Consider the following 8674-nt stretch of genomic DNA (forward strand, 5'->3'; position numbering starts at 1 on the left):
AGGTGTTGCCATTAATAAAATGCCAAAGTTGAGAGTATGTCACTGAGTAAAGTTTGATATATTCACAAATACCACATAATACATATGTTCATACACCACGTAGATATTCGACAAATTTACTGAAAGGTTAAATGAGACAAATGAAATCATGAATAAATTTCTTTCCATTACATATCCACTGTCATAGGAATGTAAAGAATTGTGATCAATAATTTTGTAGATTTAGATAATTTGTTTGTTCGAGTAAGTATCAACACAAACAGTACAATTGGCATAAATACATATACATGTAAATAAGGATTAATCATTGATATAAAAGTTAAAACATAAAAATGTATATATAGACTACATTAAACATTCAAAAGTAAGAAAAACATTGACTAGAATAGATTTGAATATCAAATTGAATATCAAACAGAATTGTTTTCTGTTCGATATTCGTTTGACATTCCTTTCCGTTTATATATTGAATATAGAATGGATTTGAATATCAAATGAATATCAAACGGTTATATTTTTCTGTTCGATATTCATTTCATATTTGCTTCCTGTTTATATATTGAATATAGAATGGATTTAAATATCAAACTAAATATAAAACAGGATTTTATTCTGTTCGATATTCGTTTGACATTCGTTTCCGGTGTATATATTCAATATAGAATGGATTTAAATATCAAAATGAATATCAAACAGGATTTTTTTTTCTGTTCGATATTCGTTTGACATTCCTTTGCGGGTTATATAATGAATATAGAATGGATTTGAATATCAAACTGAATATCAAACAGGACTTTTTTCGGTTTTATGTATTGAATATAAAAACTGAATAAAACTTAACCAATATGGAAACATGTAAAAAGCAGCTTTCTATAAGAGTGCCAGAAAAATTCATCATTTTTTTTAATTTTTAGCACCTACGCTTTGGAGACCCTGTGGACATAAAAAGTGACCACTGCCAAATGTCTAGAATTTTGACCTTCTTCCATAAAACCAAATCACAACTTTCACATAAAATGATAGAATGAAAAAAAAATCCCAGGTAAATTTGATCCTTTTCCTACATTTCTGTAGCAAATACTACGCAATAAAGTTGAGGACAAAAAAGAAAAAAAAATCAGAAAAAAACACACTAAAATTAAAGGAACTATATTCGTATACAACAAAAAGTCAAGGGGAATTAATTGTTATCTCATACCATCAGATGGCTGATTTTCAAAATACATTATTTCGCATGAAATTTTGGAACAAGAATGAATCGGAAAGGGTCTTATTATTTTTTACCTTTTTTCTACCTATTCTATTCGTGCTTTCATGCTGTGGTAGTGTCTAAGTGCCTGATATTTTATAAAACATAGTATTTGGCTGTTAGTTTTGGAAAGGCACCCTTGATTTATACTAAAACTCAGTAGTACTTTTTCAATATGTTACCATGGCTACTGGATTCAGAACACACACATATATACATATAGTACATTTTAATCATTATTCATATATTTTCATAAATTTTATTTCAAATAAATTACAAAAGGCAGGTGTAACCTGTAAGACGACAAAGATGAATATAAAGATATATTTACAAATCTTCTTGTCACTATTTTCCCTTCTTCTTGAATTTGTCGGATCTTATCAAAGAAGGAATTGCCTTGGATGATAATAACATAACGAAGGAAAACACCTTGAGTCAACCCATTAGGTTAAATTTCAAAATAAACATACATGATTCTTATTTTATTAAAATAGATATATTTCAAAAGATATACTATCTACATATATAAAACCATGTAAATATTTTTATAGACACTATATTGACATTATAAAGGATCTTCCTTTAAATGTACAGCTAAAGTGGGAAAATATCTTAGAACTAGAACTAGTTTAGTGGGATTCTATATTTAGATTACTTTTTATATTAATAAAGAATACAAAACTACGGAATTTTCAATTTAAATTATGCCATAGAATCGTAGCAACAAATTCCTATTTATTCAAATGTGGAATAAAGGAATCTGAGCTATGTACTTTATGTAATGAAACAAGTATTCGATAGGAGTAGGAACATTTGCGCTCCGTCACAGGAAGCTAAATTGCCCGACCTGACCCATCCCTCCCTTTTTCTGGTGGCAATCCAAATTTTTCGACCCTATTATTCTAGTGTCTATCCCTTTTTTTCATTTCATCATTTCATGTTCATTTTATCATCCATTTCATGTGCATCGTCTGAATATAGCTGAAATATTGCTGCTCGGACGTTAAACCCCAACAATCAATCAATCTCTCTCCCGCACAGAAGGTACATGCTATGAAAAAATGGTTCCCATTAGAAGCTGTCCTTGATGACTGATTTGTAAATAATTTAAATAATAAAAGTAATGTCACCATTGATATGATTATATACTTTCTTGTTCTGTATTTGTCTCTGTCATGTGTTCACCTGATTTGGTCTCGACTTGAATCCAAAGATTTGTAAAGTTCGTTTTATTGTTGTATTTTCCCACCAGTGTCTCATATTTGGAGGAGGTTTGAGCGCTCACAAACATGTTTAACCCGCGCCACGTACTTTGTAAGCCAGTCCCAAGACAGGAACTTGTAGTCTAGTGGTTGTCGGTATTTGTTATGTTCTATATAAAAAAGCAAAACATTTTTCCTTATTTTCACTTCTTTTTTTTTTCTTTTTTTTTTTGGGGGGGGGGGTTTACAGCTCGGTTTATGGTGTGGGTTTCGCACATAATTGAAGTGGTGACCTGTAGTAGTTTAATTGTTCGTTACTTGGTATTTGGTATATGACTGTCTTATTGACTATCATACCACATCTACTTTTTTATATTGATTATGGATCCGTTTTGTGTTTTGTAATTTTGTTGTTACCCTTCATTTTTCATTTCAAATTTTGGATACGGCATATTTTTTGCCATTTTCAATATCAAAATCTTAGTACTGATTTAAAGAAAAAAGTGCTTGAATGCAGTCATTGATATTGTAATACTTTGGTAAATAGGGGTAAATCTATGGCTGTACCTGTGTATAATGATAGTTTGGGACCAGCTGCACCTTGTCCTGTAGTGTGCGGGTTTCTTCGTTGTTCACTGAAGACCAACGGATGGCCTTGGGATGACATGAAAGAATATAACTTTGTAAAAATAAATGAATATTAATTATTTATCATTACAGTAAATTGTTTTGTTTTTGTTTTTGTTTTTTGTTTTGTTTTTGTTTTTTGTTGGTTGTTTTTTTATTTGGGAGGTTACACTTGATTTGAAGTATCAAACCGATAACGACTACAACATTATAAAGATTTTTTGATACGTGTAGATACTCTAGTACACACTTCCTGTCAAAGTTAGTGTAAAAAGGTATTGTATTATTTTTTAGGAATAAAAACAATGAAGAATAAACGCATGGTAATTGCAGCTTTGTTGATATTACTAAGTAAATACTGATTGTATTAATCCGCATCAAAATGAATGCTAATGACACGTGCTTACATATGGATAGTTTTTATTGAAGTTACTCAAGATAAGGTGCACTGAAAAACCATGTAGGGCACATATCAATATTTCCGTTTACCTTTAAAGGACCTACATTTTTAGATACCTTTGAAACCTGTCGGTGGCATTTATCGAAGTTTGCTCAAGTTCATCGCTTCAAAAACATTTAAATGCAAGGTTTGGACCTCGACCAATCATGTAGACCCATTTAAATAAGCACAGAATAGTTTAGGTAAACAGATGTTACAAAAAAAAATAATAAAATAGCAAAGCATCGAAAAATTATTTCAGACTTTTAATAAGCAATATACACAACAAAGAAAATAAAGTAACTAAAATCATGTATACAAAGTAACAAAAGCAAATTAATAACTCCACAAAAAAAAACAACAAAAAAACAACAAACCCACCCCCCCCCCAAAAAAAAAACTGGGAGCATGGACCAGGTGCACCGGTCGGGTAAGCGTCCTCTGCTTTTCTAGAAACACCCGCCGAGTTGCTCATAAAAAGTCAAGTCCAGGGTAGACAAACGAGGAAAGGAAAACTATGACCCATTGAATAAATCAGTTTTCATGGTGCAGATGGATACACCATAACGATCCACGAGTTCATGATGACGACAATAAAGCTTCTGTAGTGATGGCTTCAATCTTGTTACAACATAACCCAGTTCCAGAAGCCTATTTGTTAGAGTTCTAGCGCGATACAAAAAGTCTGCGTAGTTTCGGCAAGCTCTGGCATAACGTATGAGATGTGATATGAACACTCCATACGCAGGTGTTGTTGAATACTTACACCTACATATTTATTTCGTTTTAGGCTTCAACAAAAGTAGTTCTCATATAGTTGATTCCAATGTTTAGCCTCAATTTGCTTTACTCAAATACATGTTTAAAAACAGTCTAAAATGTTTGGTTAAGGTGAACGAAATTTCCATTTTAAAAAGTTCTACATGTTCCGTTATATTAACAAAAAGATTGTTTGTTGGGGTTTAACGTCCGAGCAGCAATATTTCAGCTATATTCAGACAATGAACATGAAATGGATGATAAAATGAACAAGAAATGAAAAAAAAAGGATGGGTCACAAGGATAATAGGGTCGACAAATTTTGATTACAACTGGAAAAAGGGGGGATGGGTAAGGTAGGGAAATTTAGCCTCCTGTGGCGGAGCGCAAAGGTTCCTACTCCTATCGAATACCACAGCAGGGTTCTTTAACGTGCGAGGAACGTGGCATCTTTCCCAACACGGTGCACCACTATGGTTTGCGGTCAGGTTTTCCGTATTATAGCCTGACAACCGCAGCATGTAACACGCCACGGTTACCCCATTCCACCACCTGGGGCACACATCCCAGTTGCTCTGTGGGCACAGCACCTAGCCCCCGGCTAGGTTTCTGAGCACTATTTAGTCGCCTTTTACGACAAGTTTAGCGCTGCTGCAGGCCTATTCTTTTAACACCCGGACATGCACGGGATTTAACAAAAAGAACACCCAGCGTGAAATTGAAATCTACCAGCTTATATACAGATATAATTTATATTTATTTATGTTCTCTTCGTTCTGGGATCTAGACTGATTAACAAAAAAAATCAAACAAACAAACAAACAATAAAAAACCAAAAAAGAAAAAAAAAGCAAAACAAAACAAAACAAAACAAAAACAAACAAACAAAATATAATAACAATTTCCAAAAATAAAACTTGGCCTAATAAGGGGTCAACAGTCCCACCAGGAAAGAACACCGATGTTTCCTACCACCGATCGACTGTTTGTATGAATATCTAAAAAAAGCATTATCCTCTCAAACATTTTCTAACACTGTGTTGATGCTTTTAGCGTACGCAAATGACTTTTAACACGGCGACTGACTAGATAAATCATATTAATTTGACAAGAAAATCATACCCCAATAATGTTATTCTTTACGAAATTGTATTTTCCAATTGTAAGTTGTAAGAACGTTCTGGTCAATTGTCTAAAATCATGAAAAAATTAATTAGGTGCTGGAAAATTAATCAAAGGAAATAAGATACTATCAGAATTCAAAAGAATATAATCCAGAAACAAAGACAAGACAGACGTACAAATCAAAGAACATAAAATAACCAAAATAATACAAAGAAACAAAACTAAACTCGGACTCTACACAAACTGGGAGCATTGACTAGGTGCACCGCTGGAGTAAGCGACCCTTGCTTTTTTTAGAATCACCCGCCGAGTTCCTCATAAAAAGTCAAATCCAAGGTAAGTGAAAGAGGAACGGAAAACCACTAGTCGTTGAACAAATCAGTTTTCATGGTGCAGATTGGACTAACGCGATACAAAAATTCTGCGTAGTTGCGGTAAGCTCTAGCATAATGTATGATTTGTGATATGAAAACACCATAGGCAGGTGCTTTAAGGACGTTGCCACAGATGAAAGGAAAGTTGAAATTCGCCTACATAAAATCAGTCATTAAATAATAACTTTACATTTATGATTGTTGCAATTTGAGAACCAAATACTGCTGCTGATGGTAGGAAGACCCTTGAGCTAGAGGAGTTTCACCGGGCAAGTCGAAACAATTATCTGACACAAAACGAATCATATCAAAATCTTTATCCAAAAATAGCAGTAATTCTATTACAAAATTCAAAACAACCTGAATACGTAGAGTTCACTCCTTGTAATGCGAATGGTTTAACATTTCTGTGCTTGATTTTAGCTTTTTCGATATTTCCGATAGTAAGTTGTTCTTTCATAAAAACAATTTAGTGATTTGAACTTCCCATGGTTTAGTTCTAGTTCTGCTGATGGCATGTCACTCTTTGGAAAAAAGGATGTAGCATACCTAAATGAGCAATGTATGATGATAGTACATAATCCCATGTTAGAAAATGGTTGAATCATTGAACTATGGAGTGTTCCATTAAATATTGACACTTTCTTATGTTCTAATCCAAAATAATGTCAGACATCTTATTATTACATGCACAACTCATTTCCACTTTTGATTGTACACAATAATGTTGGTTACATCTTATTAAACTATTTTGTTTACTCAAGAACATATTTTATAAAATCAAATTAAATATACCTTTTAAGTGTATGATTACATTTAAGAAGAAAAGTGGCCGACTTTATGGACATTGTTCTTAATTTGTGTTTTTTTCGAGCCTAAAGACAATTTTATCAAATCATGTTAAATACGGCGTTTTGCCGTATACAACCAAACACTTTACGAAGAAAGACAATGTTTAATCAAATAAAAAACAAAACAAACAAAACAAAACAAACAAACAAACAAACAAACAAACAGACAAAACAAAACAAAAACAAAAACAAAAACAAAAAAACACGCTGAAACTCCTATTCACTGACATTTGCCGTAGCCCAAAATAAAAAAAAACAAAACAGAACGAAAAAAAAAACACGTTTAACACGTATGCTTCATTTATTGAATTAAACAAGGGTTACCATAAGGGGTCTCCTTTGACATTCTCTCTAATAACTTCTCGTGCTGGTTTTGATTTCATATTTTCATTATTTTTTATTACTATTACTATTTTTGTAGCCTAATGAAATGAAGATTTAGGAATTTGAAGAGAAAAAATGGTACAGAACACGCTTTTTCCTTTACTACAGACCTTGGTTTGTACTGTTAAGCAATCTGAAAGTTTTATATTGCTTTAATATAATTCAGAAGTAGGAGTTACAGAGGTGCTCTAAAATCATCTGAAAATTCATTCCTGGATAGTTAGTAATCGCTGAGTCGTCTGTAATCTTAGACTAGGACAAAAAAACGGTCGAAGCATGGGCATCAAAATCATAATTTGATCTCACACAACGAAAGTCTATATAAAATTGTGTATAGCTATCCACTAGGGCTTGATAATAACTATAATTACGTACATTGCCACTAGAGTTTTTTTTTAAATCTCACTACTAAATTGGCCAGAAAGAGAAAACAGGAAAAAATCAAAGTTGCTAATTTTTCTTCATCTGTCAGAAATCAAAGAATATTCATTTTTTTTAATTGTGCCATGATATGAATGAATAAAATTTAGATTTATTTTTTTTTTAAATAATTGTATATTTTGAAAGCTTTTCCCTGTGAAAAATTTAAACTGCACTTTCAATTGAATTTTTTTTCTTCAAAATTTTGCTAATTTTTATTGAGGAAAGGGGTAGCTTTTTTCTTTACAAAATGAAAACTTAATATAACTTAAATAACGAAATTATGCCAGATATTGAAATATCTAACGTTTTGACGTGTTTCTGACTGATTGGAAGTCAACCACCTAGACTCTCCTTTTTGCTTAATATTTTATAATTAGCAGTAAACACCTGTATTATGAAATATTTCAGTTGCTAAAAATCATAGTCTCATAAATTGTGCGAGGGTGGTTAGTGTTTCCCATGTTACACAGTCCAATAGATTCCGCGAGGCTGGTTAGTGTTTCCCATGTTACACTGTCCTATAGATTCCGCGAGGGTAGTCATTGTTTCCCATGTTACATAGTACCATAAATTGTGCGAGGATGGTCAGTGTTTCCCATGTTACACAGTCCAATAGATTCCGCGAGGGTGGTCATTGTTTCCCATGTTACATAGTACCATAGATTCCGCGAGGATGGTTAGTGTTTCCCATGTTACATAGGACCATAGATTCCGCGAGGGTGGTCATTGTTTCCCATGTTACACAGTCCCATAGATTCCGCGAGGGTGGTCATTGTTTCCCATGTTACACAGTCCCATAGATTCCGCAAGGGTGGTCAGTGTTTCCCATGTTGCATATTACCATAGATTCCGCGAGGGATGTTATTGTTTCCCATGTAACACAGTCCCATAGATTCCGCGAGGGTGGTCAGTGTTTTCCATGTTACTCAGTCCCATAGATTCTGCGAGGGTGGTCAGTGTTTCCCATGTTACACAGTCCAATAGATTCCGCGAGGATGGTCATTGTTTCCCATGTTACAGTATATACTACTCGTGTCAAATGAGTGTAGTTGCAATCGAAATTCATTCAATGCATTACAAATATTTATCATAACTTCAAGTGGCGGTCCCCCCCCCCCCGAAAAATGTAGAAAAATTATGATGTGTGTTAAATCATGAAAAAAACACTCACTTCATGATCCTCACCGGTATTCCTGTCTATAAATTCTTTTGCCCTACACTTAGAAATCGATGGTAAAGGA

Source organism: Perna viridis, chromosome 11 (assembly GCF_037379345.1).
Source record: "Perna viridis isolate PV_CMFRI_1.1 ecotype Kerala chromosome 11, ASM3737934v1, whole genome shotgun sequence".
Lineage (NCBI taxonomy): Eukaryota > Metazoa > Mollusca > Bivalvia > Mytilida > Mytilidae > Perna > Perna viridis.